Source organism: Melospiza melodia, chromosome 8 (genome assembly GCF_035770615.1).
Source record: "Melospiza melodia melodia isolate bMelMel2 chromosome 8, bMelMel2.pri, whole genome shotgun sequence".
Lineage (NCBI taxonomy): Eukaryota > Metazoa > Chordata > Aves > Passeriformes > Passerellidae > Melospiza > Melospiza melodia.
In genome coordinates this window covers 3183814-3204508 of record NC_086201.1, presented here as the reverse complement: position 1 = coordinate 3204508, position 20695 = coordinate 3183814, and the positions used below count along the sequence as shown (strand labels likewise).

General features: G+C 41.5%; 3 long non-coding RNA genes across 3 annotated transcripts; all 3 read left to right on the top strand.

The window, feature by feature from the left end:
- Positions 1–1082: 1082 nt before the first annotated feature.
- Positions 1083–4207, top strand: LOC134420955 (uncharacterized). The gene is made up of 3 exons (XR_010028469.1): positions 1083–1430; positions 3506–3594; positions 3858–4207. It is a non-coding gene; the product is annotated as an uncharacterized LOC134420955 (long non-coding RNA).
- Positions 4208–4390: 183 nt separating this feature from the next.
- On the top strand, positions 4391–12761 carry LOC134420954 (uncharacterized). Its single transcript, XR_010028468.1, has 5 exons — positions 4391–4886; positions 5041–5149; positions 5750–5920; positions 6600–6700; positions 12660–12761. It is a non-coding gene; the product is annotated as an uncharacterized LOC134420954 (long non-coding RNA).
- Positions 12762–16750: 3989 nt separating this feature from the next.
- On the top strand, positions 16751–19612 carry LOC134420953 (uncharacterized). Its single transcript, XR_010028467.1, has 3 exons — positions 16751–16862; positions 17520–17682; positions 19504–19612. It is a non-coding gene; the product is annotated as an uncharacterized LOC134420953 (long non-coding RNA).
- The last annotated feature ends 1083 nt before the right edge of the window (positions 19613–20695 follow it).

The window sequence follows — 20695 nt, the reverse complement described above, 5'->3', positions numbered from 1 at the left end:
TATTACGTGTCTTAAATTTGGGGTTCCTGGGCTTTGAGCATTTGAGTTTGATGCTTGAACCCTTATGTGTTTCATTTAGGATTTCTGGTTTAGCTGCACTTAAATAACCAGAGAGATCATTTCATGAATCCGCATTTGTCAGCGTTTAGGGAAGTTGAACGTAACTGTGATTCTATGAAATCCTTGTATTCTACTTTTTTTCTTCCTTATAATAATATATGCACAAGCCTAAATCTGCTGAGTGTCACTGTTGTTTAGCAAGAATAATGTGGGTAAAAACTAAAGAACCTGCAGTTTGCTTTCTCCTCCCTTAAGCAAAAGAGCTCCCTGTCATAAACTACTAAAATATTCTCATAAAGCCCCAAATGAAAAGAATTTTTGGGTTGTAACCCTCAAGACTTTGAGATTTTTAAATCCTGACACTTCAGGATTAAAAAAAACCCACCCACATATCTATCAGGGAACGATGGATACATGTTTGTGTAGTTCCCTTATTTGCATTTGTTGGTAATTAATTAAAAAACATGAGTTTAATTAAACTTGGAGTTAGGGGATTCATTAAAATAAAAACAAAAAGCATTTCAGTTAAAAATGTAAAATAACATGTTTGCCTGAGTTTGCTAGTGCAGCTTAAGGATTTGCAGTAGGAAAACTTTAGGGACTATCACAGTGAGAGAAGAGTTACTGAACAAAGAGTCTTTGTCAGCAGATAAATTTCACCTTGTAGTTACTCAAATTGGAATTACAATGTTTGCCCTCAGTTTCTTTCTGGGCTGAGTCTGTGGCTATGAAAAAATGACATCCATAGAAGCCCAAAGGAAAGGGTTGCAGCATTACTGGAAGGAAGGTTATTAAAATAAAAGCTAGAGGGAAAAAAAATTAAACAGCCTAAAGAGAAGAGGTAGAACTCATCAAAAACTCAAGACTTAATTACATCTACCTGTTCATACTGTCACGGAAAGTTATTTCTCTTTTCAGTCTCATGGTCGCAACTCACTGCCTCTAGATTTTTCCCCTTTGAGAATCATGGAAGGGGCTTAATTTCTAAGAAAAGACATGTTAGAATGTTGAAAGCAGGGATAGGAAAAATGAAATCACCTCAATAGAGAATTAAATGTTTATTAAGTAGTTTTCTCTGCTGCCTTTGATTTTGCCCCTCTTGCAGGATCAGGCTCATCCCAGGCTCATCTCTCCAGCAGCAGTGTATGAACAGCATAAATGCTGAAGTTTTTGTAGTCTGTGTCATGAAAATTGTCACCTGGAAGAGAAGTGAAGCTTTTTAACCCTCTCAGACTGAAGGGCTTTAGTGAAGATCTCCTGAAGCAGTCACCCAGGTGGGATTTTTGCCTACAAGGACCTGGACATGCTGGCGGCTCCAGAGGCTTGGGACAGACAGATGTCAATGTGGCTGCCACCTCTGCTCCACTGGGGTAGGTGAGCTGGTGAAAAATCACTGACTTTCATCAAACTGCCTCAAAAAATCAAAAATTTCTACTTTATTCTTCCCCTGAAGTATTTAATTTGGGGAGGAAACAATTGTAATAACGGAATACAATGCTCCCTAAAAAAATTCCAAGTTGTATTCATTAGACTAATTTTCCCATTAAATTAATTTAAAACACCTCAGCAACGAATATGAAATGCATACAAAAAAAAAAAAAAATCTCAATTAATTTGCCTGGAGATGCATCACGACAGTGGCTTGGCACTGCCTGGCAGGATGTTGTAGGACAACTTTGGTGTGCAAAGGAGCGGGTTTAAGAGAAAAAAAAAAAACCAAAAAACCCACAGCAGATAAATATTTGCTGTCTCTTTGAGATAAGAAACCAGCTGTGGGTGCCCATTTCCTGCAGGGTTGGGCAGGAGGATCCCACTTTAGCAAAACACCTGCACCCGCTGGGGAAGGTGGCCCTGGAAGGCAGCAGATGCTCCACAGCTGAAGCCTTTCAAAGGAGACACCTTTAGAGCTCCTGCCCCGATGGGATAACTGAATCATCCATAAATAGTCTTTAAAGGCAGCATTGTCTGCCTAAAAAAAAAAAAAAAAAAAAAAAAAAAAAAAAAAAGAGAAAAAAAAGAATGAAAAGCAAAACGAAGTAGGGGTTTTGTGTGTGGGTAAAGTAAATACGGTTGGAAATACATGACTTGTTAAAAGCTTTTTGAGGACCCCACACTCACGAAATCTTTTAGGTCATGTGTTTGCTTTCTGAAACATTTGGTAAGTAATAAGTGCCAAGGGACTATATGTACTCCATCTGGAATTAGCAGATTCCTCTTTGTTCAATTGTTCCTAAATTTGGAACCAGCCGACTTGTTTAAAAGTATTTTGATTTGCTTTTAAATAAATATGGGAGATAAACATAGCCCAGGACCAGGAAAGGTAGGTTATTAGTCCTCTCCCTCTCTCCACACAACTCTTAAAGGGCCAATTCTGCGGTTCGCTGTTGGTTTATGGCAACAATTTATTTGGAGTGGTCCATTATTTTTTATTCCATTTTTACAAATCGTATCAAAGAAATCAGAGCTGGAAAAAGAACTATTTATCACTGAATCCACTCTGCTGCCAACACAGTCCTGTTCCTTACAGAGTATTTTTTTCCGTTTATTTCTCCAGGTGAAACTTGGAATTAAGTTTAGAGTCTGTAGGGTCGAAGGAGAGGTACAGGAGTGAGTGGAGATTTCACTCTTTTCTCCTTTCCTAACAAGAAAAATACTTCATTTTCATCTCCACCATCCCTACACAAGGAAATGGCATGTCAAAAGATCAAGTAATTCTTGCTCCTTGCAGGTGTTGCAGATTACTACCTCATCCCTGTAAAACTTTAATTTTTGCTTGGGGAAAGCAGAAAAGGAAGAGAAAAGCAGCACTTCTCTTATCTTCCCTTATGTCCTATAACATCTAAGAGTCTGAGACCAGAACACCTGCTTGTCCTGTAGGCGTATGAAAATAAACTGCATTTCCTTTAGGGCCCTTAAAACTTTTTTAGACACAGGCCTTTACAAAAATCTTTGAGAAAACACTTTAAAGAATTGAAAAAGCAAACTGGAATAACCCAAAATTCCACCGAATTCGCGACAGAGAATTCAGCTGGAGGAAGAATTTCACCCCGAAAATGTTTTCAATGAAAAGCTTGTAAAGCAGGGCTCAGGGAGATTGTCCAATGTTGTTGCATTTGGCTTGTGAATAATTATGGAGAGGTGCAGACCTGTAGATTTGGGATTGCAGCCCAAGATGTTCAGCCTGTATGTGTTGGTCTGCATCCATGGGTTGGAATGGAGCAGTCCCTCCTTACTCCATTTGGGGATGGATGATCCCTCTCTCCACCGGCTCTGGAGCAGGCTTAGGGAGACTCTCCTTCCTAAGCCTTCCTGGCCTTCCTGAGCTGTGTCTTACCAAGCATTACAGAGCAGGATCAAGGTCTTTATCAGGTTCACGGCTGCTCAGAATTTATTTTCATCCAAAGTTTATTCAGAGCATAAGCAAACATTTTATTTCTGCTTCAAGCTTTCCTAGGACTGCAAGCAGCGCGGCGCAAGATACAGATTTTTTCCCTGTCTCTACAAGGCCTTTTTATTTGGTCTAGATACACATCTGTAAGTATTTTACCCTCTCATATATTCATATATACTGTAAGTCAAAGGAGCTTAAGTTTTCACTGCTTGCATTGCCTTGCAATCACTGTTTCATGGGGTGCTTCCCATGTGCTGCATCTCAGCAGCCTCAGGCCTTCTCCAAGTCCCTGTTCTGACCTTCCCAGCAAGCAGGAACTGAAACTGCAGTGAAAGATTAGTGTGGGATACTCAAAACCTAACCATAAACCTAACCATAATCTCTTCTACCTCCTTTCCTATTCCAGTCAATCCTTGTTTTCAGGACCAAATCTGTATTTCCTGAGCGCTTGAGGAAAGTCTGTCAGCGTGATGAAGTATCAGCATCACTCAGCAGGGCCTGTTGAGGAGCCAGTGTTTGGGCTTGGCTCATCACAATAATGGTGTATCCTTTTTAAATCTAATTTTGTGAGTATGAGCTTTGGAGCTGTGCCAAAACTTTGTGGAGACTCTGTTGTATGCACACACTTTGGGCTAGGACACTTCAGCACTGTTGGGGTAATGGTTGGACTTGATGAACTCAGAAGTTACTTCTAAATTTAATGATTTTGTGTTCCCAAAACCCTAATTCTTAGAGAGAATGAGCTCTCAGCTGTAAGTAATGTAGTACCACAGGCTGCTGGCTGTAGTTATTGTATTTAATTAAATGTATATATATATATATATATGTGTGTGTGTGTGTGTATGTGTGTGTGCGTGTGTGTGTGTTTATGTTAGGAAATATTTAGCTGAATCTGGTGATGTGAAAAGGGAAAGATTTAAAAACAGTGCCTGAAGAGGCTCCAGAAGAGCTGGAGAGGGACTTGGGACAAGGGATGGAGGGACAGGACCCAGGGAATGGCTCCCAGTGCCAGAGGGCAGGGATGGATGGGACATTGGGAAAAATCCTTCCTGTGGAGACTCTGAGAAGCTGTGGCTGCTCCTGGATCTCTGGAAGTGTCCAAGGCCAGGCTGGACAGGGTTTGGAGCATCCTGGGGTAGTGGAAGTTGTCCCTGCCCAAGGCAGGGGGTGAACTTGATGATCTTCATGGTTCCTTACAATCCAAGTCATCCTGTGACTCCATGAAAATACAGCAACTCATTTCCTTCAGTACCTGCAACATGAGTAATACACCTACTAAGAAAAAACTGTGGTAATTGTAATGATTTTCTGATAATGTATCCTCTCAAGGATTTTTTGTAGGGCAAGAAATGAAGAAATATTTATTCTTGCTCCATAGAACTGAATTAAAACCTTGTCATTACCACCTGTGAGAGGACAGAACCCCAGTTGCTCTGTAAGTGAGAGACCAGTGGTTTTCTTTTTGTCTCTGGTTATTATTTATAAATTCTGAGCAAGCAACTTTGTTATGAGACTCAACTCATCTGCAACTTGTGAATTTTTTTGACAATGCATATGTTCATGCTTCACATTTTGTCATCTCCTTTTAGGAGACTACACAAATTTCCATCATTTCACTCGGAAAAATTTCTGATAGTTGGGCAAAACTTTCTTAGAAAAAGACGAAGAAACTGTGAGAACAAACAGAAATATTGGATGGTAGGTGAGATGAATCCAAATTTTACAATGAGGGAAGAGGTTACCAAAGTTTCACTCTCACAAACTGTGGCTTCTCCTAAGGGGTTGAAGGCAAGTGGTTGTGGCAGGTCAGGTTATCACGTTGTGCTATAGTTAGAACTCTGGGCTGGTTCCTTGCTGTTGTTTGTTGAGATGACTAAGTTGTCATTTTTAATTAGCTTTATGCTCCTCTCAAAGGCTAATTACTTTACTTTTTATCAAGAACACTTGATTGGTAATGACAAGGGTGCCATGGTTACGTATTTTTAGAGAATTCCCCAACCTGCACCATTACGTGAATTCCTGTTCCCTCCTGGATTCTTTGTGCAGTAAAGCCTTCAATAAAAATAATGGTTAAAAAAATTGGAAGCTTACTGAAAATATTGATGGAAAAAACTATATTTTGATTTCTTTATGGCAGGAAGGACACTGTTAATGTATTTACTCAGTGTAAAAGCCATTGTGCTTAGTTTAGCTCTCTGTCAGTGATACTGACATTGCGCTATTACCTTCACTGAAGTCACCTCAGACAAGCTGAGTTTGAGACCTTCCTTTTTTTCCCCTCCTCTAATTTGTCTATAGCTGTACATCTGTCCTGATCATCACGGAAATCTGGACTGACTGAACTGCACCCTTATTTCTAAGTATGGATATTGCACGACCAAATGTGGACTTTCGGAGAGGATTCACCACCTTTTTTACCAATACTGGGTTGGAGAACCCTTGAGATAAACATGAGAGGAGTATTCACAGGTGAAATCTCTCTTTTCTTTATCAACCTGTAGATTGCTCTAATCTGTTCTTGTTTCAAACAGCAGCAGCCCAAAAAGTGATGTTTTTGTGAAGGCTCCCTTAATGAGGGGAGACAGTAATGGGAGACATAAATATGACATTTTTTTAGAAATACAATTTTACCCAGAGAAAGGATGCTTTTCTCCAGTTGATAAATACACATAAAATGTTTGGTAAACCAAATTAAAGTAGTGTCATTGCTTCTTACTGATGTCAGCACCAAGGAGGAAGGAGAGAGAGTCAGGTAAGGTAGGTTGGAAAACTCTCTGGGAATCAGGTATTTGGTTCCCTGCTTCCTCTGCTGCCATAAAAATAGACAGGACTGGATCCTGAAGGTATCAAATGCCTAAATCCTATGGAATTCAGAGTAAGTGAGTGGCTAAATGCTGTGGGGAGCTGGGTTTAATCTCTGTATGCCTCATCTGTCCTATGAGTATAGTAAATCTTTCCTGGTCACAGTAAAAAAAAATAATAGCTAGTTATGGAAAACAAGGTGACAAAGTGTCTATTGTTATCTTTGAATATATATATATATATATATATATATAAATATCTAAACAAGACATATTTATTTACTTTTTTACTTTTACTATTTTACTTTTTTTTTGAGTAATAATTATGTTTTAATTTTCAATTTCAGAGAGAAGTGTTTGTTGATGCACACATTGCTGTTTTCCCCAGCTGCAATCAAGGTACATTTTCCTCTCCAGAAATTCATCAACAGCAAGGATCAACAAGAAGGTAAGGTAAAAGTTCAACTTTTTGAAGTCAGAGTAATAATATTCTTTCCTCAATGCAAAGCTGAGCCTATTTCACTTTCAGGCTAACTTTCAGCCTCTCTGATTTCTATGTGGTGCCTTGCTTCCAGTATAAATAAATGATCCCACATTCCGTCATGATAACATATGCTCATGCAGAGCTCAAAATTAGAAGGAATATGAAGTGTTCTATTAATTGCATGAATGTTGATTGTTAAAATCATGTGCTAATTGGTAATATCTGTGTGCAGTAGGTTCCTGCAATATGTGTTAGATTACATTAACTGTGCTCGTGACTCAGATATCAGCATTATGCCTTTCGTGGAAGGAGTTTTTTTAGACTTTGTGTAATTAGGTTCTATAGATTATCAGTGTAGAAAAATTAGCAAAAGGGCATGTGAAGTTAGAGGCATGAGGAATACTGAGCTTGAAAGATGCATCTGCTCCTCTTTCTCATGGTGCGCTTTTCCTCACATCCTCTCCAAAGTAATTCTCACCGTGTTTGTCTTGAGGTAATTCCCAGGGAACCCAGCACCTCCCTGCCGTGGTGAACACATCTGGAAGCTGCCATCTTTCTTTGAGTGGGCTTTCTCCCTTTTCAGTCTTTTCCTTTGCTTTTCCCAGGTTTTTGATCCAAGAAGCATTCAGGTACACTGCAGAAAAATGAGATTATCACTGCACTCACCTATCAGAGAGCACAGTTAGCAACGCCACTCTCCTGGACCAGATGTGCGTCCTCTCCATTCCCAATCCCTGGGGGAAAATTCATATGGATCTGTTTTGTTCACTGATGTTTTCATTTTATCGAGTGCCATGAGTATTTATTGAAATAGGCAAGGTAGAAGGAACTGGGGCTCAGAGCTAAATGTGGTGAGACGTGTGCGTTTTTGAGAAATGTGCTGGTTGTTTTCACTCTGTGTGTGACACTCAGGAGGGCTGGGCTCCAAACTCACCCAGATCCGGGACTTTTCATCAGGAATGAAGTGACAGGACCAGGAGTGCTGGGTTCAAAATGAAAGAGGAGAAATTTAGGTTGGATATACGGAAAAAAACACTTCCATGTGAGGATGGGGAGTGTCCAAGGCCAGGGTGGATGGAGCTTGGAGCAACCTGGTGCACTGGAGGTGTCCCTGACCATGGCAGGGTGCAGAACTTGATGAATTTTGAGGTCCATTCCAAACCAAACCATGCAAGTTTCCATATTTTCAGAAAGGAGGACAAAAAATAAAATAAAAAAAAAATAAAAAAAAGAAAATATTGTTTTTAATTGTTTAGAGAAACACCAGGCAGATTTTTCTGTTGTTACGAAGAAAAAAAGAAATTAAACACTTTAAACATTTCATGGGTTGCATTGAGAAACACATTCAGAATTGAATTCCTAACTAGCATAATTTTAATTCATTTTACAGTGGACCAGCTTGGTTATGATGCAATGAATTAAAACAGGTTGTCTGAGAGGAAAAATGGATGCAGTTTTGGTAAAGAGAGCATTTACAGGAGTGTTGGAAGTCTTGAGTCTCATCAGGGCTGTTGCTCTAATATCTCTTGATTTACTGATCTTGAAACAGGCAAAACCTCATGGGTTCATGAGCTTAATGTTGAGGCACACTTCATCAGTTGTCCTGAGAAATGCAAAGATTTAAGAGGAAATCAGTTTTAGCCCCCATCCAAAATGTTGACACTGAATCAAACAGAGCATGAACTATATACACAGTTTTAATTAAAAGAAAAACTGACAAATTACCAGCATTCTAGTGTTCAGAAGATGGTTATCTGTTACAGAAATATGTTTTATAATGCACATGCTCTCATACATGAAATAGTTTCTAGATTTATTTTATTATAATTGTAAACTATGGCACAAACACTTAATCTTACCTACTTAAAAAATGTAAAATGTTTTCCAATTTCTTAGCAAGTCTCCCTCCTCCCTCCCACCCCTGATTCCCAAAGTGATGCATAGAAAAATTTAGTAGGCAAGATGACCACTGGAAATATGTAGAAAAACTAAAAAATAAAAAGAAAAATTCACCAGAAGGAAGTTGTTTACTGATATTTTTTAAGATAAAAAAGTTAATCTAAAATGACTACCAGCCTTCCAAAGACTAATTGTCAAATTAGGGAGAGAGACATTCAGTGGTCACTGGCTACCTGGGGGAATGAACTGTTAAATTGCTTAGCTCAGTGCACATAATTCATAAACAGATCAGCTCCTCTGCCTCTGTGGAAACTCTGCATTTTCCAGGCAAGGTGAAGGAGGTCCCATGAGGACCCAGCCACTGGTGGGAGCATCTGGAGTAAATAGTGTGTGTTTCCAAGGAGGTGAAAGCAAACTGGGGAACAGAGCAAGTTGTTGCTCCATGGGGAATAATAACAATCAGTTTTCTCTCATTTCCTTTGGACTGTTAAAAAATTGGCTAAATATTTGGAGAGCCACTTCTCACATGGGCATGGAGTGGTGGGACAAATGGGAATGGTTTTAAACGGACGGAGGGCAGGCTTGGATTAGATGTTAGAAAGGAATTGTTTGGTGGAGAGGCCCAGAGCAGCTGTGGCTGCCCCTGCATCCCTGGAAGTGCCCAAGGCCAGGCTGGATGGGGCTTGGAGAAACCTGGGATGGTGGGAGGTGTCTCTGCCCATGGCAAAGGTGGGAACAGATGAGCTTTAAGGTCCCTTCCAACTCAAATCATTCCAAGACTTGAAGATCTTTTTATTTCTGAAAATCCAATGCAGATGGGGCAGTGCCACTTGTATAAAAATAGCCACAAAGTCTGTGCGCCCATCCAGTAAGATAGAAGTGACTCTTTCATGACATCCCCAACCTCCTCGACAAAATCAGCCCATGGAGGCAAGGACAGAGAAGTGCTGAGAACCCTCTGCCAGGCCAGACCCTGCCACTCTGAGCTCTGCTTGGTGCACAGCCAGGAGAGCTCTGGAGCACCCACAACTGAGGGACAACTCTGATTTTAACGAAGCCAAGGGGAATCCAGCACAGTGCTGCCCCTTCTGCATTATTCTTCCTTCCATTGTTCAATCTAGCAGGGCTGGCAAGGGAGTGTCACTGCGTGGCTCCCCGTCCCACAGAGCCCCTCTGGAGCATGGCTGAGGTCCATGAGAGGCTGTGGTGGCCCAGACAGTGTGATATCTGTGTGATATCTGTGGTGAGGAGAACAGGCTGATCTGACAGCGGGAGCTGCTCTCAGTGGATGCTCCAAGGGTGCTGGTGCTGGGACAGGGGTGATGTCTGAAACCTGAACCTCTTCCCAGCTCTGCTCCCACCACTTTGCAGAGCTCCATGATCCACAGGTGTGCCAGCAACACTCTGGGAGCCCCGAGCAGCCTCCCCAGAGCCTGCAGGGCCAGAGTTGATCCCAGGAGTCACTCCTGGATTTTGCTGTTCATGGCTCAGTGTGCAGCCCACAGCAGGAGCATCAGGGTGGGCTGGAGGCTGCTCCCGCTCGACCACGCAGTGCATTTTTCTGGCCATTTTTAAAAGATTTTTTTGTGACCCTGAAGTGGCAGAAATTATTTCTGCCCTCCCTTTAAGAGCTATGTATCCCTGCTGTTAATCTACCCCATAAAAAAACCTTAAATATATACTGTGAAAAATGTTATGCCTACTTAAGCAAGATAGTTGCCTGTAATAGCGCACCATAAAGCAATCTGAAATGTTTATTGTCTGTTCCTCAACTGCAGTTTTATTTCTTTTTAGCAGTTTTTGTATCTACAGGATTTTCTCCACTATGAAAGATTTAAAAGAAGTTTTTCCTTTTCCCTGCAAGCAGAGTCATTATTTGGCCAACAGATCCTCCTGTCAGTGCAGATACAGAATTTTTTTTACAAAACTTTCAGTTTCCTAAACTTTTTCCAGTAAAAAAAAACATTGTTTAAATCAATAGCAAGCCTTGATATGATAGGCTTTAGAGGGCAGCCTGACTTCCAAAGGAGCAGATAATGTTAAACAAGATGTCTTTTGTAAAGGCTTAAATAGGAAATCAGGAAAAGAAAAGAGAAAAAAAAAAAAAAAAAAGAAAAGAAAGAGAAAAAAGCCAAGGTTATGGGGTGGTAAAGATGTTGCTGCTGGATCTAACTCCAGAGACACAATGTGTATTTCATTGCCGCGAATAAACTGTATCCAGGGAACGAGCAAATGAAAAAGTGAGGACAGGAGATATCTTATTTTTGTTGTTTGTTTCCAAAGAGTTTCCACCCCCACATAGGTCACTTGGAATTCATTTGTCTACATCCTGGACTGCACGTAGGGGGAAAACAGGAACGCCTGGGATCTGAGAAAGAGGAATGCGATAGGGCATGGGAATCTCAGCGTCACGGTGGCCACCAGAGCATAGCTTGGCTCCTCTTAAAACAAGCAAGCACCGTCGGGCCTCCGCGAGAGCGGCGGAGCAGCACTGCTATCAGGCTACCTATCGGAGCCTGGACGCCTGAGAAAAAGTGTGTGGGATTTCACCCGGGGCGTTGCAGGGCCCTTGGAGCTGCTGCTGCTTTCCTCTCGACATCCAGCGCTCCTCGGTGACCTCGGCAGCAATCCAGCGCGCTGTTACAGTTCATTTCAATAATTAAACAGTTCGGGGATGGCAGGGCTTTCTTGTTGTCAATAGAAAATCAGGGCTGCAGTTTGCTGCTTTTTTTTTTTTTTTTTTTTCTCCCCTCTCTCTCTCTCTCTTTCTCCCTTTCCCTCTGCTGAAATCCGAAGTGTTTGTTTTTAATTATATTAGCTAGAGACAATTAATTTCACAATCCGAACAAAAAAAAAAAAAACCCCCGCGTTTTGCGAGAAGGACTGGCAACTGGTAAATGCAATTATTATTGTAGCACATTTTCAAAGGAAGAGATCCCAGCTCCAACAAAGTCATATGTATAAAATTTCAGTCATAGAGTATAGTCTCAAACAGCAGATTTACTCTGCAAGGGATGGGAGCTGCTCTCCCATCTGGAGCTATGTTCTGTTCATGCCACGTGGACCCATTTGATACCAGCTCTGTAAAAAAACACCAGCCAGCAAAGCAGACCCCTGTCCATCAGCTCCTCCTGATGTGCTCCTTTAAGCTTGCCTGACGTAGGGATGATTAATACCAGCCCCTTTTTAAGCACAGCCTCTCAACAACAACAACCTAAAAAACCCCACTCTCTGTGCAAACGGCAGCATTTACATTTCTGCTGCCGGAGCAAAAAAAAAATGAAAATAATTCAACTTTATGCCTTGCAAAAAATTTCCTACAATTAAAAACCGATTTTTTTGAGGCGCTGGCTGTGCCCCTTTCATTGCCCATCTGGCTGCCTCCCAGCTGCTCCCTGGCTGGCTCCGTGCTCTGCCACCAGCGTGGCCCCTGTTCCCAGCGTTGGTCCTGCAGGATTGTGGGGCCACAGTCTGGCCTCACTTACACTGATTTACTTTTATGGGATTCAGTCAAAACGCTACGGATTTATGCCGCCGGGGCAAGCAGCAAAATTTAACTCCTGGGGTCGGGAGTGCTGGTGGGGATTCAGGTCCTTAGGGAATGTTTTGTGCTGGCCCTGGTGACAGCCGTGCCAGCCTCTGCTGTCACACTCCCATTCCTGATTTACATGCCTCGCAGAGCTTTTACCTTTCCCCATTTCCTACCGGTGTCATTGACATAAGAATGTTAAACCGAAGTACACTGAGGCATCGCTCCCTTGGAAGCGGTGTCTGACATCCTCGTTCCCACTGAGCAGGGTTTCATTCCCCAAACAGCTGAATCCTTCCAGTGGGGCGGCTGCAGAGGGAGGACCAGATCCACAGCAAGGTTTTGACATAAGCCATGCTTAAATTGTAGGCCTGGGAGATTATTTAACTTGAGTCAGGGGTTGGTCTTTGCAGGCTGCATGGAGAAAGTTGGGAATTGTGGATGGGGGAAGCACAGCTCTGGGAGTCTAACCAGGGAAATATTTTTGTTCAACAGCTGAAGCATCCTGACAGATGAAGGACAATCCATTCCTTGGCATTGCAATGGGTCCTCTCCTCAGGAACTGCCCTGACTCCAAGCAGCACCTTCACTGTGTAAGTACCATCCCAGCCACAAACAAACCAGCTCCAATGTCTTGATTTTCCAGAGGGGCCCTATGGAGCCCTTGTTTTAAACCAGTAAAAAGGAAACCTAACGTGACTGGGTTAAATCCTTATTGAGGAAACCCAAGAAAGCAGAAGCTTGACTTCACAGACTCACATAATGGTTTGGGTTGGAAAGAACCCTAAATCTCATCTTGTCCCATCCTCCTGCCATGGCTGGGACAACTTCCACTAAAACAGGTTTCTCCAAGCCCTCTCCAACGCAGCCTTAACTTGCTGAGGTGTTGGTGGACAGCAGCTCTTGTAGGATATGGGCGGTGGTAACCTTTATTTCCACCCCCTTTTTGAGGCTGTCAAAACATTTTACATTAAAATAATCAGCAAAAAGCAGTCTATGGGTTCTAAGGACCAAGTGACAGCTGTCAGAGGATTATTTTCTGCATTAAAGGTCTAAAGCAGGAGTTAAACACAGATCTGGCTTTGGGGCTGCAGGTGAGGCTCTCACCTTGGCCTTTGCAGTTCACACCTCCAAGCGTGGCAAGCCTCTCACCTCTTAATTTCTGGACCTGATGATCTTAGAGGTCTTTTCCAGCCTTAATGATTGTGTGACCCACCAATCCTCCAGGAATTAGGAGGTAAAAATATTCCCCATGTGCGTGAATTTGCAGAGCAGAGAAGCAGCTGCTAAAGGTGCAGCCACTTGTGGTGGGGCTGCTCTTGATTTCCAGGAGAGCTCCCCAGATCCTTGCAAAACCGTGCTGATCCATGCCAGCATCAGAGGGACCAGCCTTGCCCTTTTCCCTGTGTTTTTGGTCCCTCTGCTTGCTCTCTTTTTGGCGGGAGGAGAAAACCTTGCAAGGCTGAAATGAAATATTAAGCCTCATTCTTTCCAGGTAAGTGCATGCCAAATCTCGCAACGACGTTGGCAGGCTCCCAAAGTTGCAAAATAATGAAGAAAACATTGAGTTTAGGACTCTGTGCCCGTTTTAGCAGCATTCCTTGTAAGTGCAATTAAAGCTGCCACTGATTTGACCTCAGGAAACACAGCAAATATACACTGGAGTGCTGAAAAATCACCTTGAAAGGGGGTTGAAGTATGCCCACAATCTTGCTCTTAAAAAAGAACAAATAAATTCATTATTTAAAGGCCATTGGAGTCCTCATCTGCACATCCATGTTAGGTCAGGCCCAGCAGGAACTGAGGTGCCTGGATTAAAAGGAGCTTTCAGCATCTTTTGGGGTAAGGTTGAGCTGATTTGGTCTGTGGATGTGTTATTTAACACCTGTTGATGCAGATTTTGCCCACATCTGGACCACCTAGGAGGGCACCTTCCCACAAATCTTGACTGCAGGATGGGACAAGAAAACAGCATGGAGATGCACAAAGGCAGTTTAAGGACATTTGTGTCTTGCTGCCACCTGCCATTACCATTATTGATGAATGCTGCTGTTGCAGGGAGAGGCCTCTCAGTGTGAAATAATTTTCTGTCATCCTTTGGTCTCCACTGTCCTATTTTTTGCAGAAGTTAATGACAGATGCAACTTTCCTGCCTCCAGAGGTAGTGAAAATAAAGCATAACATTACAATGTGTTATGAAATATGGAATTCTCACAATGTAAGTCTGTTCTAGCTATAGTACACTGAAAACAAAGGTTTTGAGCTCTTATCCTCGAGGACATCGCACAGTAAGGTAAAAATGTCTCAGAGGAAAAGCTGAGATCCTTGGAGTCACTGTGGTGGCCTCACACAGACCTGTAGAAAACTGATTTCAATGATTTATTGTCCAAATTCATTCCCACCTATAAGGCAAAGGAAGAAGCTTTGCTTTTTCCCCATTTAGATTTTTATTTTTTTTTAGATAGCAGCAGAAACACACAAGTCCCTGGTGGTACCAGCAGCAAAGTTGCTGCATCTGTGGGTGACACAGACTGCCCACAGTTTTTTCCTGACACAGCTCTCTAATTCAGTTCAGAAGAATGACATGAACTGCCTGAACATCTGTTAGAAACTGCAGCTGAGGAAAAAAAAATAAAATAAAATTCTCCCTGGGACACACCATGGAGCAGGAGAACTTGAACCTCCTGCCATTGGTTTCAGTGGCAGGGGCTCAGACCCACTGACCTCTGGTTGTCCCCTCAAAATAGACTGGGAAACCAGAATTTTATAGTTAGGTGGTTATTTCTTCTGGAGCCAGGAACTGCAATCCTAATGACATGATTACAGCGCTGAAAAGTGATCTAAAGCAATAAAACAGAGGATATTTACCTTGAGGACAGTTGTGTTTTGTTATATATTTAAGAGAAATAACATGCTTGGCTAAGACACTTTTAACATGCGGGGTTTTTTTTTTTTTTTGATTGGGGATTTTTTTTTTTTCTTAATATATAAAGGTTTCCAAGCAGAGTGACTCATGAGACCAACGCTCCAATTCCTGTTTTGTGAGCTGACTCTGTAGATGTGAACAGAGCTGCTGGGAACACAGGACCTGCTGCAAAAATATTCCTACTTATTAACCAGCAACTTTAACTTTGTAGTGCTTCAGATTTATTCACATTTTCAGGTTTTTTTTTTCTATGCTTCTGGTTGTGAAAAATTTTATTGACAGTGAGCAGGAATTTATTATTGTTTGCTGATGACTGGGCGAAGTATTCAGCAGGGGCAAGGCTGAGACATGGAAATAAGACTGGGCAAGGATTTCTGATCCACAGGTGCCTCTATCTGCTGCTGCACTCCATGTAATCACTTCTGAAAGCCTGGAAAGTTCTATCATGGGATAAGTGAGGTTTCCTGACTCCATTCCTGCAGTGAGGAGGCACCACAACCTCAGTTCTCCTTTGAGTGAAGACTTTCTCCTACTTTGCATTGCAAATATATGTGTGACTAATTCAAACCCACTGGCTTTTTCCTACTTTTTTCCTCTCCAGTTTTCCCTTTCACTGAAATGATGTTTGCTTCTCCCAGGCCTTGAGACCAATAAATTCACTCACAGTGAACAGGTTTTCTTGGAGCTCCAGCTAAACGGATGCTGTTGTGTTGCTTGGAATGAAATTTAAACCATTTATGATAAATCACAATTCATAAAGTTTTTCCTAATTTCCATGTATTTCTGGTTCCTTCACTTCTGTCTAGACTTAGTCGATATATTTGAATTCTGGATTTAGCACCTGGCTAAATCCTACTAAAATCCTTCAAAAAAGTTTCACCCCAGTTTATTTAACAAAATAAAAGCCAAGCACAACTAGAAACCATTAGAAAAACATAAAAAGCTCTGATTTATGCTGGATATCAGAGGAAATCATCTTATCCCCTCTGATATGCAATCTATGAATGCAGAATATTTCGGCTGACTCATGAGACTCCCAGAATGGCACTAGATGTTGACAGATATATTAAGAAGAGCTAAGCAATTTTTTTGTACCAACGCAGAGGCAGGGGAGATGTGTTCATTAGCTGTTGGTGAAATTACCGAAAGCGCTGCAATAAAGTTTGGTAAACTTTTTACCTTCCCTAATCACGGGCTTACCTGGGTCACAGGCATTAGTCATGGATATTCATTGCAAACTGCAAGCTCATAAAAGACAGCATATGGCAGCCCCGAATTTCTTGCTATATAAAGTTAAATTCACAGTAATAACATCTGTGCAGAATTTAGAGCCCCACCAATTAAAGCGAGGTCAACGTGCCGAGGCAGAGATTGATGGCATTGTGCAAATCTTAAGCGACAAGTTAAATAGGTATAAAATAAACAAACAACTTTATTTCTTATTAAAGAGCAGACGAGCGGGGTGAGAATGCTGAGTGCTCAGTAATGAGGGCCAAGAGGAGCAGGGCAATGCTGGGGGTTGGAACTCAGCTGTGAGGGGTGCACATGGAGCAGGCTCTTGATGCCTTCCTCTTGCTGGTATAACACAAATTACAAATAAATAACAAATAAAAACTGCTGGGCAGGACCCTGAAACCCCAACCTGTGAAACTCAGGCTAAAAAGTATTGAAGGAAGAAGAGGAAGAACATGAGGAGTGGATGAGGTCACTTGGTCTGTTCAGCTGGAGAAGAGGAGACTCATCTTGGTCTACAGCTTCTTCAGGAGGGGCAGGTAACACCTCAGTTCTGGGTATAGGCAGGAGCACCTCCATCATAACTTAGATTCTGGATTGTTTGTTTTTCTTAAGTGGGTGATGTAAATTTTATAAAGTGGTTTCTGCCTTAATTTTTTTAAGTGAGTGATGCAATTTTTGCAGAAAGAAGCAGCTAAATTGCAAGTGGTGACTAAAACCGCTGTAATTGGGCTGACCCCACCATGGAGCCTTCCTTCGATTCAGTTTGTCTGTCTGTTGTGTTGCACTTGAAATTTAGGAAGTCCTTGTCAATAAAAACAAAAATTCTGGAAAAAACTTCCTGTTTCAAAGGTGGAATTCATGCAAATCTGCAAGTAAAACTAAAAGGTTTTACACTGAGATGAATTGAAAAAGATTAAATTATGTCTTCACCTGAAGCTTGGGTGGATTCTGCCCTTTTAGTGCAGTGTGACCTTCAGGTCATTATCCAATGGGATTCAGCTCAGACTTTCCCAATTCACAGCCAGGATTTTTGCTCATGGTTTTCCACAATGCTGCACATGAACGTCTGAAGCAACATTTCCAGCTCTACAGCAGGGTAAGGGGAATGGGAAGGAAGGGGAATGCATGCTTTGCTCAGCTGTGAAGCTGGAGACAAGGAAACTTGTGCTTGTTTGGGTTTTTTCCCCATGCAGTGAGAAAAACATGCAAATGAAGTGTGAAAGAGAAATTATTCTGCAAGCAGACAGGAGCAGCATCACTGGAAGAACAGGGCCATCAAGAGAATCCCAGATCCAGGGCACAAGTGAGAGAAATCACAGAAAGCTGGGACTGACACCACCACACTGATGGGCAAAGGTGATATTTCAAAGGGAAAAACCAATGAAAAATAGACAAATAGACCTTTCTTTTTTTTTTTTTTTTTTTTTTTTAATTTGAATTCTATGGAGATAATTTGGAATAGGATGGGTGAAGAAAGCTATTATAAAATTCAAAAAACCTGCTACATCACCATTTCTCAACAGCCAAATCTTGCTCTTGTTGTGTGTTTAAACTAAATCATCTACTCTTGATTTAGTCATAGAGTTTTCTGTTTCCAAAGCAGGAAAAAGCCTGAAATACCTTGTTGGAAGGAGAAGTTGGGCAAGGGAAACATGTTCTGCTGACCAAAAAATGAAACCATGTGTGAACAAAGGAAATGCTGTACTGGTTATCTTTAAATCGATGTATTTATCAGCACTATTTTTTTACCAAGGGTTTTCCTGGCAAGCTCTTTGTTATCATAAAGGAAATTCACGGCTGGCAACTCTTTGTGGTGGTCATTCACTAAAAATGAGAATTTAGTCTCTTCTGGCACTGTATCAATCTCCACTAGAGCCTTATGTATAAACTAACTCTGAATATTGACTCAAAATTTGGAACAGTGAGTGCATTTCTTAGCCTAGAGATGAGCCTGATCTCTTTTTCTTCCTGTAAAGAACAATAATGTCTTACTTAGAAGAACCTGTAATGTTTCTGGCCTGCACTCAGTGTCTTGTACAGCTGAAACACTGGGTTTTGTTAAGCAAGGAGAGGGACTTTTCTTAGCTTGGGAGTCATCCAGGGAAAAATAGGTATGGGATGGAAGTATGCAGGAAAGGCAATAGGTGATGATGTTCTTCAGGCTGCACTTCCCAGCCAAGGTTGTATCGTATTTCTTGGATACCAAGGAACTTGGAACTGGGCAGTTATCTGATGGATTTACAGCTTGGAAACGTTTCACCTCAGAAAACCCCGGTGTGCCAAAATCCAGGAGTTTAAGGGAAGTGTCTTTGCTTTCAGAAGGATTCTGCTGGACGTGGGTGAGCTCAGCCTGTGGAACCCAGGTGATGCTCAGATCCCCAGGGCATGGCCCCACATCCTGCCAGGACTGGAGCAGCCTCCTCTGTGTGAACCTTCTGCCCACAGGGCTCCTCCTTTCACCCATCCCTGCAGCAATTTTGGTGGCAGAATTGCCCCAGTTCCAAGGAACAAGGTAGACCTGGAAGCTCTTGAGTAATCTGGGACACAACCAACGTCCCTTGTGCTGTCCCCATTGCTCTTGAACGGCTCAGCCCCAAAAAGGGGCTTGCAGTGCCCAGCTCTTGCTCTATCTTGTTTCTAAACAAGGATTTTCAGCCTTTGATGCTTCGGGACAAGTCTCAAAAAATTATCAGTTTTTGATTCGCAATAGAAAAAACCTCAAACCAAACCCACCTTAGAAACTTTCAAATTGAAACAACCACAAAAAAAAAAAAAAAAAGGTAATTTCAGCCAGCTACAGCCATAATTCACAGGACTTTGCATATTTATGTTCAATAGAGAGACCACAAACTTTGGAAAGGTAGAGGTGTTGCCTGTTTGGGTGCGGAAAACAGCAGTTTCTTTGATTGCTTTCCATTGTGATGCAGTTTCCATGTGAGTTATTGGTGGCACCTTGTTTCAGCCCCAAAGAAAAAGGTGTTTCAGTGGATGGTGAAGCCTGTGGTATGTTTGTTTGCTGGGTATTAATTGGTTAATTCTCATAAGGGTGTTGTTGCAGAGGAGACAATGTTTGCCAAGGTGGTGTTGAACCAACAGATCCTAATTCTAAAGTTCTAAATCTGAAAATTTCATATGAAAATATTCATTTTGACTCAATTTTATTTTTTTTTTTCAAAGTTGTCTGTAATGAGCCATATACCAGGAGCTGAGAGGAGCCTGGCCAGCACCACACATGATCAGAAATAGAAATCCTGAGCTCAGCCAGGAGTGATGGAAGAGTTTTGGCTGGATGGTGCACAAAAAGCTTTGTGCAGTCACAGGTTGGTGGTGGGAAAGTTTGCCAAAGCAAAAAAAAAAAATAATAACCCCCCTCAAAAGTGCTCTCATAGTTATGCTGGGGATTTGGTTGGTTTTAGCTGTTTCTTTTTTATTTCTGAAAAAAAGGGATTGAAGCCTTTCCAGGCTATTATTAATAATGATTATATCATAATAATTCTCTATGCAATTTTATGCATAATTTAATATACAGTATATGTTATACATGCACAATATTGTTTTATACATGCACAATATTATTTTACACATGCACAATACTATTTCATACGTACATAGATGTAATCATGTCACAGTGCCCTGTTCAGGAGAGGCATTCCTGGCTCCCAAGCTCCTCAAAATGAGCTCAACCTGTGTGGCCCTGAGCAGAATGGCAGACAGGCATATTTTTTTATTGCTGATTCCAACTCTCATAAATTCTTAACTTGCTTAGAATTCGCCAGATTAAATGAAAAGTTACTGTAATCAGGGATTTATTAAAACATGAATCCTTGACCCAATAGAATATAATAACTCATTTGTTTCAAATAAGGCCTCTTTAATTGTTCCATCATTGGCCTGAGCAGCCCGTGCAGTGCAGAGTCACGTGTGTTCTCCAAATCCACTTGCAAAATGCTCTGTGAAATTTTTGATCCCCACACCACTCCATAGGTAGAAGCCCCTAAAATAAAAATGTCATTTTAATTAAAAATTCAAGTGCTGAAAGCCCTTACTATTCTGCACTACAAAGCAAAGTCTGTGAAAATGTTCTTTCTATACTAAAGGTTCTATTTTAACTTTTTTGTGGAGAACCTTCCTTCTCTGTGTCTTCAAAACCAAGAGTTATTGATTTACAATCTTATAAAACAGGACTGTAAAATCCTCTACCCTGGAACTATAAATAGATATTTTTAAAAGATATGAAAATTGCTCCCAAATCAGGTCTATATAAGGCACTAATCAGCAGAGAGCCATTTTGCAGGGGCATACAAACTGCAGGAAATAATTCCCATTGAAAATGCAAAGAAATCTGAGACTACGCACAAACAATGCAGCC